Source organism: Crocuta crocuta, unplaced genomic scaffold, assembly GCF_008692635.1.
Source record: "Crocuta crocuta isolate KB4526 unplaced genomic scaffold, BGI_CrCroc_1.0 scaffold95, whole genome shotgun sequence".
NCBI lineage: Eukaryota > Metazoa > Chordata > Mammalia > Carnivora > Hyaenidae > Crocuta > Crocuta crocuta.
This window is the reverse complement of record NW_027530971.1, coordinates 12625527-12644709: the sequence shown is the minus strand read 5'-3', so window position 1 is coordinate 12644709 and position 19183 is coordinate 12625527.

Sequence of the window (19183 nt, the reverse complement as noted above, 5' to 3'; positions counted from 1 at the left end):
CATCCGACTTTCACTTAGGTCATGATCTCATGGTTCGTGGGTTTGAGCCCCGTGTTGGGCTCTGTGCTGACTGCCAGCTCAGAGCCTGGAGCCTGTTTCAGAGTCTGTCACTCCCTCTCTCTCTGACCCTCCCCTGCTCACGCTGTCTCTCTCTCTCTCCTAGAAATAAATAAAACATTAAAAAAATAATAATAAAAATAAAACACTTGAAATTATATACCTAATTTCTGTTTTGGGCGTTTTGTGGGAGAGATAGTCTATAGAGCCTCTCACATTGTTTAAGAACCACTGATAAGAACGGAAGTCAGTTTCTCCCTTGTGAAGTCCAAGGGATGGTGTGGTTCACTTAAGAAATACAAGTCTCAGCTCCCTAGTTCATTTTTCTTAGCGATTTATCTTCAAAATGTTGGGGATCAATTCTTGATGGCTTTTGGACAAGGCGCCATTTCTTCATACCCATGTGTTTTCTTTATCAGTTAAAAAATACCCATATTCCCCTAAGGAAAGTGGTTCTAATAAGGATGTTTTTAAAATTCCAACGCCGGGACATATTAAGAATGCTAATTCCCTTAAGTTCTTTCAGTTTTAGGTCTCTGAAAGAAATGCCTTTCATCGATGTGAGTGTAGCAGTATATTGATGGGAAGCATTGTTTCCCATTGCCAGGAAGAAACTCTCAGAGAGACCAAAGGAGCATGGGGTTCAAATCCCACTTTGCTGCCCTTTCCTAGCTGTGCTGCCTTGCAAGCCTCCCTCCACTTCTGCATTTCAGTGTCCTTAACCTCTAGGTTGGGACAATCATATCCCTGCTCACAGGGTTGCTGTGAGAATCACATGAACTAACATGTGAAAACATGCTTGGCACACAGTAAGTTCTCAGTAAGTGTTGAGAATTCAAATTTATTGTACCTCCTGCCATGCACAACTCGCAACTGCCCAAAGTGGGGAGAGCTGCTTCTTTGTCTCAGAGTGATCCCTGTGGGGATGAGGGTGGGGGTTAGAAATGGGTCGTTTGTGCCTGGGTGGCTTAGTCAGTTAAGCGTCCGACTTTAGCTTAGGTCATGATCTCCCAGTTCGTGGGTTCGAGCCCCGCGTCGGTCTCTGTGCTGACTGCCAGCTCAGAGCCTGGAGCCTGTTTCAGTCTGTGACTCCCTCTCTCTCTGACTCTCCCCTGCTCATGCTGTCTCTCTCTGTCTCTCTCCTAGAAATAAATAAAAATATTAAAAAGAAAGAAAGAAAGAAAGAAATGGGTCGTTTGTTGACTATTCAGCCAGACTCCTCCTTTTTGGAGACAGGGGCTGTGTAAATACCAGTATTATTACATTATCCATCGGCACTATGGCTTTGGAGTATAATTAGCTATTGCAGAAAATACCTTGAAGAAAGAAGGATCCAGGATGATTTAACAATAACAGTAGCAATTAGCATGTTTCTAGTTTTTGTTAAGGACACAGAGTTTGTGGGACACTCCAAGAGTTTCCAAATTTTAAAGAGACTGAAAAGTAATCATTACCCTTTCTTTACCCGCATTCCCATGGCCCTCATCTCAGCCATCATCCCATCTCTTGTCAGGATTATTTCAACTCCTCCTAACTGGCCCCCTTCCCTCTAGTTTCATTCTCTTTTAATTCATTCCATGCCCTGAAGCCAGAATGATCTTTCTGAGACATAGTTCAGACTACATTCTCTTTGAGGCCTCTTGGTGGCCCTGTGGTGACTTTAGGAGAAAGGCCAGATTTTGTAATAACATGTCCAAAGCTTTTCTGGGATGGCCCTTGCCTCATACTTTCTTCCACGTCTTCCCATGCTTTGTATCTGCTCCATTAGATTTCACTTCACACTTCCAACCATTCACAACCATCTGATGTCAGAGGCTGAGGGAGTTTGGTACACTGAATCCGTCTACTCCATGCCTGACCCTGGAGACAGATGATATTGGCACAGGCTGTTGGAATATCACCATTTTGACAGATAACACTGTAAGGGAGCATGGTGTGAGGGCCACTAGCCATGGCGACTTCCACTCCTTCAGTCCTGAATTACACAGACTCACCTGCTCCCATCCTTGGCAGAGCACACAGCTGCAGACCTTCATCAATGGGGAATTGCCTCTGTGGAGAATTAGGGCATGGAGGGGCATAGCATAAATCTTGGCAATCTCAACATTTCTTAGCTGGGACAGAAGAAGCGCGAGCCAGGAGGCANGGCGGGGGGCCCGGGCCCCGGGCGGGGGGGGCCCGGGGGGGGGGGGGGGCTTAGTCAGTTGACCGTCCAATTCTTGATTTCTGCTTAGGTCATGATCCCAGGGTTGTAAGATCAAGCCCTCCATCAGGCTACGACACTAAGCGCGGAGCCTGCTTAAGATGCTCTCTTTCCCTCTGCCCCTCTCCCACTGCTACACACTCTCTCTCTCTAAAATAATTTTTTAAAAAGAAGCACAAGCCAGGGTGCCTGGATGGCTCAGTCAGTTAAGTGTCCAGCTTCAGCTCAGGTCATGATCTCATGGTTAGTGGGTTTGAGCCCCATGTCGGGCTCTGTGCTAACAGTCAGCTCAGAACCTGGAGCCTGCTTCAGATTCTGTATCTCTCTCTCTCTCTCTCTCTGACCCTCTCCTGCTCACGCACTCTCTCTCTCAGAAATAAATAAAACATTTAGAATTATTTTTTTAAAAAATTAAAATAAAAGAAGCACAAGCCATAAAAGAAAGCAAATCATAAGTTGGACTTTGTGGAAACTGCTGCTCTTCAAGACATACTCTTGAAAAAACAAGAGTGAGCCACATACAGGGAACAATAGTTGCAAAGATCTATCTGATAGAGAACTTGGATCTGGAGTATATAAAGAGCTCTCAAAGTTCACTAATAGGAGATAAACAAACCACCTCTAAAAATGGGCAAAAAATTTGAACAGACATTTTAGCAAAGAAGAGATATGGTAACAAAAAAGCACATTAAAGAAGCTCACCATCATGAGCCATTAAAGATTAAAACAAACTAAATCCACAACGAGATATCTCTGGGGAGAAAAAACTCGTACCAGTGGGAAAGGGGGTGGGGAAACCAAGCCTCTGACACTGTTTATGGGAAATGCGAAATGACACAGCCGCTTCGGAAACATTAATTTTTTTTAATGTTTATTAAATTTTGAGAGAGAAAGACAGAATGTGAGCAGGGGAGGGGCAGAGAGAGAGGAAGACACAGAATGTGAAGCAGGCTCCAGGCTCTGAGCTGTCAAGCCCCGAATTGGGGCTTGAACTCACAAACTGTAAGATCATGACCTGAATTGGAGTCGGACGCTTTACTAAAGGAGACCCTGGAAAATATTTTGGCAGTTTCTTATAAAGTTAGGCACACGCTTACAGTTATGTATTAGTATCCTAGGGCCACCACAATAAAATACCACAGACTGGATGACTTCAACAATAGACATTTATTTTCTCACAGTTCTGGAAACTGAAAGTCCAAGATCAAGATGTTGGCAAGTTTGGTTTTTCGTGAGGCCTCTCTCCACTTCACCCCTTTCAAGGTGAAAGATGACTTTAAAGGTGACTAACCCCTTTAAAGGCCCTGTCTCCAATTATAGTTACTTTGTGAGATGCAGGCCTTTAGAGGAGATACAGTTGAGCCCATGAACCCTTCTGCTCTACAATTCCCACTTCTAGGTACTTATCCAAGAGAACTGAAAACATATATCTGCACAGAGGCATTTATGGGGACGGGTAGAGTAGCTTCGTTCATAATCACCCCAAATGGGAAACAACCCAAATGTCCACTGACCAGTAAATGGATAAACAAACAAACAAATTGGATCCACCCAGGCAACAGAAAGCTACTCAGTGATAAACAGAGCAAATTACTAACACAAGCAAGAACACAAATGAATCTCAAGAGTGTGATGCTAAGTAAAAAGAAGTCAGACACAAGCCGCTACATACGGTATGAGCCCATTAACGTGACATTCTAGAAAAGACAGCACTATGGAAACAGAAGTCTAATGGGTGGCTGCCTGGCCCTGGGGGTCTAGTGGGGAAGGAATGAAATGCAGAGGGTCACAAGTGACCTCCTGGGATTGAAGGAAATATCTACATCTTGATGGCAGTTGTGTTTATGTGACTATGTGTTTGTCAAAGCTCATCAAATGGTACACTTGACAAAGGTATATGTTATTGAAGGTAAATTTTTTATTTAGAAAAAAATCACACTTAAGAAGATAGAGAAACTGATTAAAACCCAAAGAGGAAGTTATTTGTGCAGGTTCAGCTTGCACTCAGCATCTTGTCCTAAATATAGCCATCGTTTACTGAGATGCTAAGGAGAAAAGTAATGGTCCCGCCATATAAACAAAGCAAACTCGTTAGCCATTCTCTCTGAGAAGGAAAGACAATGATGGGACCTGCTAGTGAAACCATTGCCCATCAGGGGCCCCATCTGCATTGGCAGCAACCTGGCACAGCTGTGTGATCTCAGGCAGGGCTGAGCCTTTGTGAGAAGGACAGCATGTGGATCTAAGGACACCTGTGACCTTGGATGCCAATCTTGGGAGAGTCACGCACATTCCACTGCTAAATTATCTCCTTTCTCTGAAGGCGTCCCTGGATAATTCTGGGCTCCAGATTCCCTACTCTTAGGAGGCTGTGCCTTGAGTTTCTCAGAGACAGACCCAGTGTTTGTTAAATAAGATGTAGGTTGTGAGGTTCTTACCATGTGCTACCCACTTTGTGGACAACTTACACGAAATTGTTACAATGAAATGCTTCATTTCTTCAACAAACCTCTTTCATGGGTCAAATAGCTAACCCTTCGAGATAGGCCAGAGAGACAAAAGCACACAGTAGATACCATTGGTGTCCTGCCTGTTACCCCTTGCCCTGAGCACTTCGGGGCTCCTGGCTGCTTTCCAATGGTCTGTGATTCTTCTTCAATGAAGCCACTTTCCCCAATGTACATAGCAGGATGGAAATGATCCCACTGCACGATACTTAACAAAAGTCAGTATATAAACAATGCAGCTCCTTTGTCCCTTGGACGGGATAATTCTGAAGTCCTTCCTTCCTCCCTCCCTCCCTCATTCCTCCCTCCCTCCTTCCTTCCTTCCCTAATTCCTTGTTTCTTTCCTTCTTTGCTTCCCTCCTTCATTCCTTTTTCCCTTCCATTTACTTCCTAAAAATAAAGGAGTTTTATCTTTTCTTTAAAGGGAATCTGCTTCCCGAAAGTGGCCAACAAGGGACAAAGAGCTAATTTTTTTGGCATCCTACTCTGGGACTCGATTGTTTTCACTGGCCTTTTGTGCTCTTAGTTTATGAAAAATCAATAGTTTAATATAGAAAAAAGTCCCCTGGCTATCTATTTAGAGCTGTATTGCCTTCATTGCAGGGCTCTGGCTCTGCCTGCCTATCTGCCAAGAATTCCTAAGTCAGATTGTTTAGTGCAGCAGTGGCCTAGCTCTCTGGAGCCTACCCACCAGACCCAGGATGATGATAATAGTAATACCAGTAACAGAACTCAGACACGTGTCCAGGGCTGAACACTTCTTAGACACATTTCATGTATGGTGGCCCTCAGGTACATGGTTGACACCCATAAATGCTTAACTGAATTGCTTCAAATGAATAATTACAGTAGCCAAATAGGACAGATAGCATTATCCTTATAATGGAAAGGAAAAGAAACAGCTCCATGGTGGATGTCTACTGTATTTCCCCTTATCAATATTACTTTTATTTCTTCTCTAGCATACTCCCAGAAGAAAATAATTACTACCCCCATTTTGTAGGTGAAAAAATTAAAGCTTAACGAGTTTATGTGACTTACCAAGGTCACTGAGGGAAATAATAACTGGATAATAGTACCCCTTCCTCTTGCTAAAGCCCACATTTTCTCTGCTTGAACTTAGATTCTCTGGGCATATGGGAAAATGCACCCCAGAGAGACTTAGTGATGAGCTCTTAAATACTCACGTCGTGGACTTAACCTTATCCTTTGTTCCTTCTCCAAACCCAAAGAACTTAGGCCCAGAATAAGCAATGTGGATCCTTGAAGGGTGAATGATAGACTCTAGGGCTCCAGATTGACCTAAGATCCATGCTGGAACCCAAGGTGAGGTGGGCCAATTTAGTTCTTTCCTTAGAATTTTGGACTTGGGGAACTCAGTCCCAATTGACCCCAATGACTGAACTCATTGACAGTGACTTCCAGTGCTGGAAGGTTTTACAGACTATGGCAGGAACAGCCCTCAATGCTCATTCTCAAGATAAGGGAATGGAGGAAGCTTCGGGAATGGTAGACAAGGGTGGGAGAACAAAAAAGAGAGATTAAGTTTGTCATGCGTGTGGGGGTGGGGGAACAATAGAAAGAGCTAGTCTCTTCCTGCTCCCTCTGAAACCTGGTAGTTTGAGTTTGTGTCCCACAAATAAGCTGGGGGTCTGCTTCTTTTTGTAAGTCATTTTGTTGGAAGACAGCCACACCCTTTTGTTGACGTATTATCTGTGGCCGCTCTCAGGCTACCAGGGCAGAGTTGTAGAGTTGTGGTACAACCAGATGGCCCACAAAGGCTGGAATACATACAGTCTGAGCTTGAGCAGAACACGTTTGCTGACCTCCACACAAAGCCCAAGGAATTTCAGGTGTACAAGGACTTGTGTTCCTGACTAAGGTCATTTGAAGGACATTCAATGATCTTAGTCAGGTTTCATCCAGACCCTGCATACTCTTACTTTGGAAAACCTTGTGAAATACCTTCACACTCCACATTAAGTATATTTCCCTAAGACAGACTTACATTAAGATGGAATTACAGTTGATGTAACTGATATAATGTTACTTTTTAGAGAAATCTAATCAAGCAACTGATGTTGGTCGTACATGCCACATTTGTGTGGATTTTGAAGGAAATATCCTCTTCCCATCCCCGATGCTGGGGACCTGGGACTCTGGCCAATCCCACAGGCCTCATGCTCTGTCTACAGGACCTGTGGATATGATAGCCAGGCTCATAGCAACTCCAATCTCACTTCTGCCTTTATCCTATTGTTTTTCACAGCTTGGCTGAGATATAATTTACATGCCATAAAAATGGTCCATGTTAAGCATACAATGCAGTGATTCCTAGTATATTTACAGAGGTATGCAACCACTGCTGGAGACGTGTCTCCATCTACTTTTCAGATGGTTTTCAATGGTGTCTTGAAGTGCACTTTTCCTTCCAGATTGCTTATCCTTTCCGAGCACGTTCCCTGAGGTTGGGCCTGCGCTACATAGCGTCAGCAGCCAACACTTGCCATTTGCTGGCCTGCAAGGTTTACACTTCATCTGTATGATTTCATTGAGTGCCCATGGCCTTTGGTGTGGCAGGCTTGGCCATTCCGGTTCACAGATGACCAGTGCTAGACACATTTCTAGGCAATGGGAGAGGGTCACCAACATGGCCACCTCTTTCGAAGTTTGGGGAAAGGAAGATCAGAGATGGACACAAAAAACGAGCAACAGAAAGAAGTCTATACTCTTTAGTCCATACAGAGTACGGCACTGTGATAACTCTTACTCCCATCTGCTGGGGCGCCTGGGTGGCTCAGTTGGTTAAGCATCCAACTCTTGGTTTCAACTTAGGTCATGATCTCACAGTTCGTGAATTTGAGCCCCACATCAGGCTCCATGCTGAAAGTGTGGAGCCTACTTGGGATTCTCTCTCTCTCCCTCTGTCTCTTTCCCTCCCCTGCTCACTCTGTCTCTTTCCAAGTAAATAAATAAAATTTAAAAAAAAATATCTGACTCCCATTTGCTGTGCAATGTGGACAAGCTATTTAGTTTCCTCAACCATAGAGAAGGACCATCATAGCACATGGTTATGGGGAAGATTGAACTCGTTAATCCAAGTAAAACACTAGGAATGATGCTCAAGGCATAGTCAATTGCAATCAATTTGGAAATAAGTCTTGGGGACTATAGACTCTTAGCATCCAACTATAAAGGAATATTTGAGTTATTTGAGGAAATATTTGATGAGTCTTCTCGAAGTCGGGATTGGGGACTCAGAGGTGGCAGGAAGGCTTTGAGGAGAGGTGATTTGAGGACTGAGAAAGATAGCAGCATGGCAGCCCCCATGGGTTGGAAGAGAGTGGATCTTGAACTGAAAGAAACAATGAAAAGTCTAAGTCAACAAGGAGAAAGAGATAGAGACAGTATTTATGGATGGAAGTAGGGCTTCTGTTAGAGAAATTCCCCAAGGATCTGAGATGACAGGATTTGCCTCTGCTGGGAAATTGAGTGGCTCAAGGAAATTTTACTTAAAAAGTAAAGACAAATCCCCAGCTGTCATCCAAATTGAGGAAGAAACACAAGACAGAAGTATAAGTGCCATTTAAGGGATGTCTTTCTAAATGGCCCTGTTTGTTGGAGGTGGGAGAAGCCATTCCAGCTGAGGGGCTTAGGGAGACTCCACGGAAAAGTAGGGTTTTAAATTTGGCTTTGGATCATCACATGGAGGGTTGTCTTATGCAGAAATGATGAGCAAAGGCATCTCAGAAGAGGAAAGAGTGGGTGTAAAAGCGAAAACTGGGACATCACGAAGGCAATATGAGTAAGAGCAAATTCATTTTAGGTCGGATGATAATATAAATAACCATAACTGCTATGTATGGTGTTATATGCCATAAACTTTGTGTTGTCTCATTAATCATAACAGTAATACTGTAAGAGAGATACCATTTTCATATTCTGTAGATGAGGACGTTGAGGTCCAGAGAGATTCAGCAACTTGCTCAAGGTCACTTTGCTGGGATTCCCAAAACTTTCGGGTTTGTGCCCCAAACCTGTGCTCTCTGTGACCACATGGAGGGCTGAGGTGGGAGTTCTCTTCGGATAGGTGGGCTAGGACTGGGCAGAACACCACTCTGATCTCCAGGTGGAAGGGTTTGCTGACAGCAAACAATGTCCTGACTGCTTGGTGACGAAAACTTGGTCATCTGTGTGTCGCAGGCTCACTTCTCTGAGTGTGTTGTTTCTTCCTACATAAAGGGGGGAAGGGGGTCAGGAGAACCATCTTTCAGATTTAATATGAGGACTAAAGAAGATAATCCATGTGGAATTCTCATAGAGTGCTGGCTGTGGAAAGCACTCCAGAAAAGACAACTAAAATCATTACATTCGTTTCCAAGAGCTGCCCTAACAAATGCCCACAGATCAGGTGGCTTAAAACAACAGAAATGGATTCTCTTACAGTTTTAGAGGCTAGAAATCCAAACTCAAGGTGACAGCAGGTCCATGCGCCCTTCATATTTCCTGGAGAAGAATCCCTCCTTGCTTCTTCATAGTTTCTAGTGGTAACTGACCGTCAGTGGTGTTCTGCTTAGAGACACATCGCTTCACCTCTGCCTCTGTCTCCACATGATGCCTTCTCTGTGCATCTCTGATTTCATGGCATTCTCTTGGGTAGTTGTCCATCATTTCCTCTTCTAATAAGGATACCAGTGATTGGGTCTGGTCTCTCCCTAATCCACTATGACCTCATTTTAACTTGATTGTACCCACAAATACCCTATTTCCAAATAAGATCTTATTCTGAGATTCTGGGTGGGCACGAACTTTGACACTTCGACCCTGTACAATCATCATCATCATTATCATCACTATGTAAGAAGTGAAAAGCGCCTGGTGAAATTCTGTTCTAGCCTAAGGGCTCAGTAAAAGGTAGCCTTAAATAATAATAGCAGCTGCAGCAACAATATTGATAATGAACAAGATGATGTGTGTGTTCAGGATGGTGGCTAATGTATAATAGGACTGTTCATTGTTTTCCTTCCCCAAAGCATCCAGCACTTAGGGGTACACGCAGCAAGGTGCTCGATAAATATTGGTTGAACAAACAGCACATCTCAGTTTCTGAGAAAAAGCCCCACCATTTGTCTCCAGGAAATTGACATCAGATGTGGCATGGAGCAGCCAGTGGGGCTGTCACCTGTGAGCAGGAGGTGTGAGTGGATGATGGGCTTGCTCCCCGCTACAGGCGCCGGTGGCCGCTCCTAATGAGACAGGGTGAGAAATGAGCTCAGTCTGTGGGGCTGCAGTTTAATCCTTTCTGAGCCCACAGGGTCCAAGCATGATGACACCAGCTGTTTTCAGATTCCTTTCTGGAAAAAGCACAAACTGTTTGTGGTTTAACAGTGCACAAGGTACCCTCCGGACGTGCCCTGGCCCTCAGCACAGTTTGCAAACTCACCAGGCAGAAAGGAGGAGCCAGGGGGCCTGGACTGCAAACCAGACACAGCAGCGGGGTCCCAGTGGTTGTGGACTAGTTCTGTTTGATCTATGACCCTCGGTCTTCCCATCTGGGCAGTGGGGGTGAAATACCCAGCACTCTGGGCTCTTTTGAGCATTAATGAGATAATGGGTCTGAAGAGAACTCCATAATCTGAAGAGAAATGTAAACATGTTATCTGTCCAGCAATTCCACCCTGGCAGAAACTTCCCACTTTGATGTGGATTTCTTATTCTCTTTTCATCAAATGCATGTTTATCACAACATTTGAAACTGATTTGAACTCTGACATTCCTGAGTGACGACAGCCTCAAGGTCTACTTTCCTAGGCATTTCTTCCCAATAGGGACCAAAACATTAAGCAGGATGAATTTATTTTTTTAGTTCGTTCGTTCGTTCGTTCATTCATTCATTCATTCATTCATTCGTCTGTATGCTTATTCATCTCTTCTTAGAGCCATCATCCATTTAACTAGTATTTATTGAGCACTTGCCCTGTGCCAGTCATTTCCTAAGTATGGAGATGAATCCCATCAGGACTTTATTTTCATGGCATTCACAAGCTCAGGAGGGACGTACGTGAACACAAATGACCAAGGCAAGGTGATATTTTGTGACTCGGGGCAAGTCGTTTCCTCTCTGGACCCCAGTTTCCCATCTATAACATGAGACAGTGGGACCAGTTGTGTCCAGTTCCATCCCCCCCCAACCCCCCCAACAATCTAAGAAATGACTGTGCTATTGGAAAGAACAGCCAGGAAATTCCCATTGTGGTTCTACCTCTGCCAATAATTTAGAAAGATTCTAAATACTTTCCACTCTGCGGGCCTCAGTTTCCCAGTGTGTACCCATTCGGGCAGGGTGAATGACCCCCAAGACCTTTACAGCCGAGTTCCTTTTACTTCCTTTTACTTCATGAGTTTGCTCAGCTCCTTGTCTGGGGGCCAGTGACATAGCAGTAGCAGCTGAGCAGAGATTCAGAGGAAGGCACCAAAGGGAAGAAGGTACAGAAGCTCTTAGAAGCTTCTATCACTGGTCAGCAGGTGTTGTCCTGGGATTCTCAGCATCCAGCCGGGGCTGGTGATCTCTGTCTTCTGCTCTCAAAGGCTGAGCATGGAAATATCAGAGACAGAGAACAGACAGCTCCTTTTCCCCACCAAGGCTATCCCGCCACCACATCCCTGTATCCTGTCCGGGCAGTATGCCAGCCATACTGGTACTGAGTGTTTATGGGAGGCGGTGGAAGAGGGGCAGCCTGAGCAGCCTGGACTGCCTCGACAAGGGAGTCTCCTCCCGTCTGGTGGATTCAGGAGTGATCCTTGGAGGATGTCACCTCCAACTTGAGATCCAAAGGATGACGGACAGCTAGACCAAAAGTGATGGGGGTGGGAGGGATGACAGAGAGAGAGCGAGAGCAAGGTGTGCTCTAGGAACCAAGGGAACATCAGTGTGGCTGGAGCACTGAGTGCCGAGGCAGATGCATCTAGATCTTGAAAAGATCTCAGGAAACAGATGACCAGAGCTCAAGCTCAGCAGAGCACTGAGCTCAGAGTCACCTGAGTCTCTCTTTTGAATCCACCCTAGCCCCAGTGTCCTCCCATATAAAATGAAGAATGCTCTAAATGCTAAGTCCTTATTTTAGTTCTCTGGTTTGACGGAAGCCTCTCTATGATATTTTCAGGATCTCTGGATCTATTTGACTTTCATCCACTCTACATCCTTCAGACACTGAAGACTGAATCCCGACTTGATCTCAACCAGACTCCCCTCTGGGTGAACAAAAGAAAAGCTGATTGGGTGTGTGTATCTGGGGGGAGAGGGGTTCTTTATTCTTTGCTCTTCTCCCTTTGTGACATCCATATTTTTTTCCCCAAGTACATTTCAAGGAGATGTGTTGAGTGGAACCACCACTGAATAGACGGCCAGGGAGATTAGATTAGAAAAAGGACAATCCATGTTACTTTTAAGGTTAATGTGAGCAGACAAAAGAGAGTTCCTCTGGAAAATCAGGTTAAGAGTGCGGAGACGGAAGAGGGATGCATGTTAATGGGGACAGGTGGGGAGTTGTAAAGGACATTTAAAGAAGAGAAGGCAGAGGACAGAAGCTGCAAAGATTCAGTGGGGACCCTTGAGGTCTTACAGGAGAGGGGTCTCCTTGCAGCCTTCTTGGAACAGGAGCCACTCCCTGGAAGGTGCTCACCTGCATGTTGGGGTCTTCTCCTCTCTTTGAAGGGAACTGGAAGGAGCTGTGTCTTTCACCCATTCCTAGATCAGCCTATATGGTTGCTCATGGGGGCTTCTAGCCACTAAGTTACCTCTTCCCTGTGCTGGGTCTCCATGCATCGATCCGTACGACACAACCAAGGTTGATTCACCCCCTGGCCCCTAGCTGCCTCATCTCCCTGTCTTTATCCCACGATCCCTGCCTCTGGTCACATAACGTATCTGGCTGTTTGCTGAGATTTTGCAGCCTTCTGAAGCTCTACCAGCCCCATCTCTCTCTACTTGGTTGATGTCATGGGTTAAATGTATCCCTAAGAAAGATATGTGGAAGTCTTAACTCCCAGTACTTGCGAATGTGACCTTATTTAGAAATAAGGTCTTTGCAGATGTTATCAACTTAAGATGAGGTCAGCCTGGATGAGAGTGGGCCCTTCATCCAGTTGGCCAGTGTCCTTAGAAGGAGAGAGGAGACACATTCACTGGGAAGAAGGCCATGTGACCATGGAGGCAGAGATTGCTGGGTATGACGTAGCTACAAGGTAAGGGACACCAACCATTGCCACCAACCATCAGAAACTGGGAAGAATCAAGGAAAGATATTTTCCCTAGAGCCTCTGGAGGGAGCGTGGCCCTGCCGACACCTTGATTTCAGACTTCTCGGCTCCAGAATTATGATAGAATAGCCTTCTGTTGCTTTAAGCCACCTGGTTTGTCATAGTTTATGTCAGCAGCCTTAGGAAACTAATATAGTTGCTTCTCTGTTTTTGTTCCCTTCTGTTTTGGTCTTTTTAGTGAATGGTTGTCATGCTTGCCTGTCTCTAACCCTCCTAGGAGTGAGGGCATCTCATGTCCTTTTCTGAAAGTGGTGCTGCCTCATCCTGTGTGCCTTCCTCCAGCCAGAGGGTGGCCCCCTGACCTGCTAAGCCATTCAGACATGCTCCCTGGAAACCTGAAGCTTATGCAGAATGACAGGAGCTGGATAAATGGCTCGAGTGGAATTCTCTCTATGGCATTGCTCTGAATGGACTGTCCATGTGCATCTTCTCCCAAGACCCCTGGAGTGGCCCCTGCCCCTTTTCAAGACCAAAGACCAACCCCATAGGCTTCCAGTAATTTTAAATTTGTTTTATTATTTTTTTCATTTTCCTCTTGAGCTAGAATTGATTTCCAATGTCAGCAATCCAAGAAGTGAACATGGTTTAGTCTCTTCTCCTCAAACTCAGGAATACACGCCTACATGCCAGTGCTCAGTGTGTGATCCTGTCCAGAGAGGACATCCTCACCTCTCTCCCCGGGAGGAAGGACCAGGTTTCTGTGTGTGTCAGTGGTGCTGGGGAAAGTAAAGACACTCCATTAATGAGTGTTGAATGGCCAAAGGAAAGCGCCTTCCTAGGGTCCCCTGTCATGTTGTGTGTGCTTTGGTGCTAATAAATGATAAATTGATATATTTAATGCTATCTCTCATCACAGCCCCACAGGACAACTTTCACAACTGTCCTTAGGCCAACACTAATGTGCTCCCAAGCCAGGATTAGGGTGAAGGGAATAAGCTTCCAGGGAGAGGGAAAGGGGGGCCAAATTTAAGGAAGTGTTTGCTCTCATGACCAGGGTCACACAAGTGCAATCCCTGAAAGTGGGGGGCTTCATTAAATTTTGCCCATATGTGAACTTTTCTTAATTAAACTACCCAATATCCCCGTGCTTAAGTATCAAATCCACCATCCATCACCCCAAAAAGAACCCATCCACGTTATTCCATTTCTTTAAGGAAAGGAAAGTTATGCAATAAGATGTGGTTGGTGCAGCAGAAACAATTCTAGGCTAAGAGGCAGGAGAAATGGGTCTCATTTCTGAGCTTTGCTTTAATATCTGTGCGATTTTAGTGATGCCAATATTCTCTGTCAATCCCATCATCTTTAAAATGGGGATGACAGGGGCGCCTGGGTGGCTTAGTCGGTTAAGCGTCCAACTTTCGCTTAGGTCATGATCTCACGGTTCGTGGGTTCGGAGCCCCCCCCGCGTCGGGCTCTGTGCTGACTGCCAGCTCAGAGCCTGGAGCCTATTTCAGAGTCTGTATCTCCCTCTCTCTCTGACCCTCCCCTGCTCACGCTGTCTCTCTCTCTCCTAGAAATAAATAAAAATTTTAAAAAATGGGGATGACAGTAAGACTTATTATTATTATTACATTACATTGTGAAAACTAAGTAATATATATTTACAGTAGTTAACCATTGGCTAGGTTGTAGTAGGCATGATTATTTTTTTTTAAGTTTATTCATTTATTTTGAGGGGGGATGGTGGAGAAAGAATCCCAAGAAGACTCAGTACTGTCAGCACTGAGCCTGACTCGGGGGTCGAACTCACAAATTGTGAGATCATGACCTGAGCTGAAATCAAGAGTTGGTGGCTTAACTGATGGAGCCACCCAGACGCCCCTTATTTTTATAAGCTATTGTTATATTATAGGACTACTATAATGCTCCTATATTATAGGAAGCATGAGGACTGTTATTGCAATCATTTGATGGGCTGAATCATTCTCAGTCCATCTCTTTCCAGTCTTTATAAAGTGGAGGCAACACTGTTCATGGACATTATTGTTAGGATCATTATGCATCTCTAAACTGAAAAAAAAAATGGAAAAGTGAAAAGTATGAATCATTATCTGTGTGCCAACTAGGATGGTTAATCTGCAATGTAAGAGTTTCAGGTTCAGATGTTAGAGAAATTCTAACTCTAGTACATATTAGCGGCCTTACATCGGGCAAGTCAGGCTCACTTTTCTAAGATCCCCTGCATCTTTAACTTAGAGGTGCTAATAGTCCACCCTTCTAGGGTTTTGTGGAGCTTAAATGGGATTAGAGATGCAAGCACTTTGGATAGATTCTGGCTAACCGGTCATGATCAGTGACACATAGCTGGTATCACTGTTGGCAAAGCTTCTATTGAAGCAGGGGTTAAAATGGCAGTCGCCTGTGACTTGGGAAGGTGATTTATGGAAGCCAGTGCTTCCCTTCAGCAGACAAGAGAAGGATATCAATCGGTATAAGGAAGCTGTAAGTGAGAATTGAAGCTATCAGATGGTGTGGACTCCCTGTTCAGTCTCTGACAGTTTTTTTTCTCTCTCTTCTTTTAATTAAAAGTTTTTGTCTTCTGATGTAGAAGTGGAATAAATCACTACTGACCTCAGTGTGCTCAGTGCCTGCCTGGAGCTGAAGCCTGCCTTTGTGGGCCCTGGGTGTCTTCTTCCTGGGATACCTGGCACCGGGACCCGCTCCTGAAATTCACTCAGCAGACACAGTGGTCACAATGGCTTTGAATCCTGACCCAAATTTGAAACCCGACTCTATGACTTCCTGGATGTTGAGATTTTGGCAAATTATTTTGTAACATATGTTTCTTTTTTCAACAAAAGGGATGTAATAATGCCTATTTTAAGGATTTTTTAAGATTTACATTAGAAAAAAATATTTCTAATACAATGCCTGTACAGAGGCTCCTGGATGAGTGTTGACTTTCTTCCCCTTTGCCCTTCCATACTTTGGGTACTGATGCCTTGCTCTCCAGAAACATTTGGTTTTCCAGGTCTATCAGTGAACATTCTCCACTTATGGAAACAGGATGGGCCAACGGGGAAGAGGGCAGACTCTGGAGCCATACCACTGAACTTTGAGTCTCGGTTCTAACATCTGCAGTATGACTGACCCAGGGTGTTAACCTCTCTGTTCAGATTGTCTCTTATGGCATAAAGATTGATCTCAAAACTTTGTGGTTTGTAACTCTTCTATTTTGATCGTAATTTAGTGGACCAAGAGTTGAGGATTCAGACAGGCAATTTATCTTGGATCCACATGGAGGTGGTTGGTGGAGGGCTCACATCTAAGGTGGCTTCATCGCCACATGCCTGGTGCTTCACTGCCCCTCAGCCTGCATCTGCCTCACATGACATCCGTGCTCCTGGATCTCCAGGATGAGAATCACCATGGTTCTCATAGCACGAAAGCTGCATGGTTGTTGGACTTTTCATACAACCTCTCAAGGGTTTTCAAGACAGGACCGTCCAAGAGAAGCCTCTCATGACCCCGCCTCAGAAGTCCCAGGTACCATTGCTGCTGCCTTCTTGTGGTTCAGCAAGTGATTAAGACAGCCTACATTCAAGGAGAGGAGAATCTGACTCCATTTTTCAGTTGGAGAAACAACAAAAAATGTATAGCCATCTTTAATGTATCATACCCCTCCCAACACATAAACCCGCACTTTCTTCCTCATGGGACTTGTGGAGAACTTCATGAGGTAATGGACTGGCAGAACTTAGCACAATAACTGACACATAAAAATCACTCAATAAAAAAGTGACCTGTTCTGATTAGTTGCTTCTTCTCTAGCCGACTCTTCCTTCTCATGGTTGCTACCTTCCTCCCCACCACTTTCCATCTGTGCACACAAAATCATTTTTTCCCACATTGAAGTGAATGGATGGATTTAGGGAGAGAAATGAGATGGTCCTGGGCATCAGATTATGCTCAGAATATGATTCAGATCTGGACGGTGGTGGCAGTGTAGGGAATAGAAAAAGTGGATGAGTTCAAGAGTTATTGGGGAATTACATGACGAGCTTAGTGATTGATTGACTGATTATTTGATGGAATGGGTGTGAAAGGACAAGAAAAGAGATGAGTCAAGATGAGTCAAGAATAATGTCCAGGTAGTTGACTGTGGCTACTTGTCAGGTGGGAGTGTTTTTTACCCAACATAGGACACACAACATTTAGGCTGTTAGCTACTGGTTTTTTTTTTTTTTGTTCTTTCTTTTTTTTTAAGCTCATTTATTCATTTTGATAGAGACAGAGACAGCACAAGTATGGGAGGGGCAGAGAGAGAGAGAGGGAGACAGAAAATCCCAAGCAAGCTCCGTACTGTCATCATGGAGCCCAACATTGGGCTTGAACTCACTAAACCCACGAGATCCTGACCTGAGCTGAAACCGAGTCAGATGCTTAACCCACTGAGCCACGCAGGTGGCCCTGTTTCTTTTTCTTATACCCTTGTCTTCCCCATATCTGGATAGCATGCAGACATCCAAGGAATTTAGACATTGCTGTTTCGGTAACAGGGAACCTTGAAGCTAATTGATCAGAGGAATGACGTGAAACATGTGGTTCCTTAGGCAGAGTATGAGGTTTATAACAATGCAAGACAAATGACTAAATGACTACCTTCTATCATCTTTGGTCTATTCATATGGAAGACTCTTCATGGGAGTAATATGGCCTCACCTTTTGCAGAGAGAGATTGCGGTCCTCTGGAATGTTTCAACTGTAGAAGAAAGTGAAAAAAAACTGCTTTCCAACTTAATGAGAACATAGACTGCCCGGATTCCCGGGGGAGGGTATCTGTCAATCTAATTATTATTATTCAGAGGCCCCATCCCTTTATATCTCCATCAGCCGAAGGTGACATCCCAAATGAAGTCTATCACATTGTCTTGTATACTCCCTCTAGTGTGGTTCTTCTTTACGATCTTTGGCTAAACTCATTGTTCATAGCTTCATGCACACAGTTCTGGGCTTCTCCAAATGCCCTCTGGCCAGGGAGGGCTCTTCTGTGAGTTTTGATCTGCCAACTGGTGTCAAATAGGCTTAGTTTTCCCACAGAATACATGCACTGCAGAGAAACTGTATAAAAAACACGTATCATGATGACACGAATTCAGATATAACATGATAGGCAATTTTCCCCTTCTGCATAGCAGCCTTAGTCTAGTTTTTTTTCTTAAATTTTGCAATAATGTGATCCCACATTTTATGCCATTGAGGATCTGGACCCTATTTGGAGCATTATAATGGATTGTTACTTCTTTTTTTAAAAAAAAATTTCAATGTTTATTTTTGAGAGAGAGCATGCGAGCAGGGGAGGGACAGAGAGAAAGGGAGTCACAGAATCGGAAGCAGGTTCCAGGCTCTGAGTTGTCAGCACGGAGCCCAACGTGGGGCTGGAACTCACGAACCGTGAGATCATGACCTGAGCTGAAGTCGGACGCTCAACCGACTGAGCCACCCAGGTGCCCCAATGGAGTGTTACTTCTATAAATATAACAGCAACAATAAAAACAGCAATGAAACTGTTAACAATTACAGTAACAACAACAGCCAACTCAAAAATATATTTATTACATGCCAGGCATTGTGCTAAACACTTATATATGCTTATCTCATTTAATCATCATTAGAATGCTTTGTGACAGAAGATTTTTATGTCCATACGACACATAAGATTTATTGAGGTCAAGTAATTTGTGCAAACAGCGAATATGTAGGGAAGTTGAAATTCAGACCCAGGCCTTTCTGACTTGGTTCCCCTGGTGAGTGGGGATATTCACATTCTGTCTACTACCCTAGAAGGCTTGTGGATGCATTGGGCATGGCCTGAGCTTTGTCTCGATGAAGGACTTGCAGTCTAGACTGGTTTACTTTACTGAGTGTTCTACAGAGCCCTGACATCCTGCTGGATGGAAAATGATAGAAACACATTAGGCAATCAAAATGTAAACGTTTTCACTTAAAGAGCAAATTGTAGAACACGTAGGGGACTCGAGACCCATCACATTGGAATTCAGCAGCAAGGGTAAAAAATCCAGGTATGGTAATAAGTTCCGACCAAGGGAATGTCTGCAGAGTGGTGATTTAATTAAAGATAGAGGGATAGGTTTCA